The 2,483-nt window shown below is 37.6% G+C and overlaps 1 long non-coding RNA gene across 1 annotated transcript; it reads left to right on the top strand.

The window, feature by feature from the left end:
- Positions 1-430: 430 nt before the first annotated feature.
- Positions 431-2,007, top strand: LOC113335350. The gene is made up of 2 exons (XR_003353294.1): positions 431-1,170; positions 1,284-2,007. It is a non-coding gene; the product is annotated as an uncharacterized LOC113335350 (long non-coding RNA).
- The last annotated feature ends 476 nt before the right edge of the window (positions 2,008-2,483 follow it).

The following is a 2,483-nucleotide window of genomic DNA, read 5'->3' as shown; positions in this document are numbered from 1 at the left end:
ACTAATAACCTGAACTGAGAATTTTCAAAGATTCGTAGCACTAAAGCTTCACTTAACAATCACGCTTCCAATTGGCTTGTGTAATGTAAGGACCCTTAAGCTCGTCAACGCTATTAGACTGGTCAAGAGACGTCTTAGCCGATAATGACTCGATTAGTTTAACACGAACGTTAGTTCATAGAAATTAACCTAACAACGATTTAGTTACGAAACTAGTACTGTTAGATAGATATCGAAAAGTTATGCGAGATAGACTACTCGAACGTGTCGTTCCGATACCGGATGAAGATGATTTATCAATTTGTTTCGAAGGGTAAAATAATAATTTGGATATTACCCTCCTGGGTGCACGTGTCAAAGCAAATGGGTGTGTCCCCAAATTTGGTCGGCCTCATCCACACCTAACCGAGAAGATTATTTCTTATTCTACTTCATTATCTTCTTTCTTTTTCTTCTTACTTTCTCGTTCTTCTCTTTCCTTCTTCTTCTTCTCCTCTGTTCGTCTTTTGTCGAGAATTTGAGAATCAAAGTTGAGGTTTTTGAGATCGGATCAAGAGTATAAAGATCAGGGAAGGGTTGTTGTTAGTGATGATTGTGTTGTGGTAGGTTCTGATGTTAAAAGAAGTGACGAATCAGAGAAGAGGGCTTTTCTGAGAATTGAATTAGGATGCGAATTGGTGATGATATAGTGTTGCTGGAGGAAGAAGAATAACTGGGTTGTGATTCAATTGAAGATGTGTAGATGTTTTTGAGGATGAATCAAGTAAGTTAGGATTTCTGGGTTTGAAATTAGATTTGTATAGAACTGATGGTGATGATTTCGAGTTCATAATGGATGACAATCGAACGGGTTGATGCTGTATTAATGATAAGAAGTTGTTCTGAAGACGAATTGATGAATCAAAGAGCTAGGGTTTCTGTGAATTCATTGGAGTTCGATTTAAGTGATGATTAGGAAGAACTATTGGATGGGTCTGGTCGATTTGAGGACTTGAATTAATGGTTTGAGCAGAAGTGAGGGTTTGAGGATTATTTGGGGTTTTCACAATTGATGTTTTTGCATCTGATCAGAAAAGGAAGGAGGAAACAACTTCAGTGATGATTTTAATTGAAGACCCAGGGTTCATGGATTGAATTTCAAGTGAAGAAGATTCCTAAGATGTGTATGAGGTAAATCTTCTTAACCAATTTAAGTATTTGTTATGTTTATAATTTGGAGTTAGTATAATTAAAATGGGATAATGAGAATGTTGTTGTTGTTGTTGTTGGGTAATGGTTGGTAGAGAACATGAAAGATTGGGGCTCATTCTTAAGATGAGAAAATACATGCATGAGTGAACTGTTGTTGAAGTTAATGGAACTGATAGTGACTCAGTTGAATTGTATATACTGGTTTTATGGTGTAGTGAAGTCTGGTGGTGTAGATATGTGGCAATTTGGAAGAATAGTTGATAATGATGCTGCTATAGCGGAGTTTCAATGGATGTGTTTTGAAAGAAGTTTGGATGTTTGTCGTTGCAGCTGTGAAGATTGTGATTATGAAGTTATGGTAATTGAGCTTGGTAATAGTGACTGTTGGGGTGAATTGCAGGGAGATGGAATTAGATGAATGAATGTGAGGAAGATGTTGTTGAAGTTAACTGTGGTGGTGCTGTAAGGTGCAAGGGTATGTGTAGATGAATAGTGTTCTAGATTAGTGTTTTTGTATGGAGTTGCAGCTCATGGAATTGGTGGAGGAATGTTATCTGAGTGGCTGGTGGAGGTTTATGAACTGTTTCGAGAGTGATAGTTGTAACTTGTTGAACTGATGGAGATTAGGTAATGTACAGGGAATGATGTTTGTGTTGAGATGATCTGTGTATGGCTTAAAGCTGCAATTACAGGTAAAGATTAAATTGCAATTATACTTTAAATTTTAGAATTATGTTGAAGTGAGTATTTATGTATTGATCTTATTGGATAGAATTGAGTTAGTAAACCTAAACATTAGAGAGTTTCCTTGTTGAACTGGTGTTAGAGTTCTTTTTATACCAAGGGATGTTTTTATTGATTGCCCTGAATTCCTGTATAAGTCAGATTCTGACTAGTTTAATCTTGTCTGACTCAGTTATTCTGACTGAGTCGAGTTAACCTTTTTAGACTGAGTCGAATCGGGTTTGACCCACTGAGTCACTAGTCTTGATTCGTTGACCATTTACCCTGGACTTGACCTTGACTGGACGTGGACCCATTTAACCGCCAGTGACCGTTAGATTGACCCTGTTGGGCCAGGTCTCGTGTAGTGGGCCGTGCTGGATCAGGCCCATGGGCTTGGGCTGAAGGCCAGCAATCTTATTTAGTGTTTGGACCACTTATGGTCCGAATTAGCCTTTGGTTTCTTCTACAAGGTTGTAGATATTCATAAGACTTAGCTAATGGACTAGAGAAACAACCTAATTCAATTAGGAAACCTTAGCTATGTTAAAGATAGATAAATAAGAACG

Source organism: Papaver somniferum, unplaced genomic scaffold (assembly GCF_003573695.1).
Source record: "Papaver somniferum cultivar HN1 unplaced genomic scaffold, ASM357369v1 unplaced-scaffold_13951, whole genome shotgun sequence".
In the NCBI taxonomy this organism is placed as follows: Eukaryota; Viridiplantae; Streptophyta; class Magnoliopsida; order Ranunculales; family Papaveraceae; genus Papaver; species Papaver somniferum.
The sequence above is the reverse complement of the archived record's forward strand: the minus strand, read 5'-3'. Positions and strand labels throughout refer to the sequence as shown.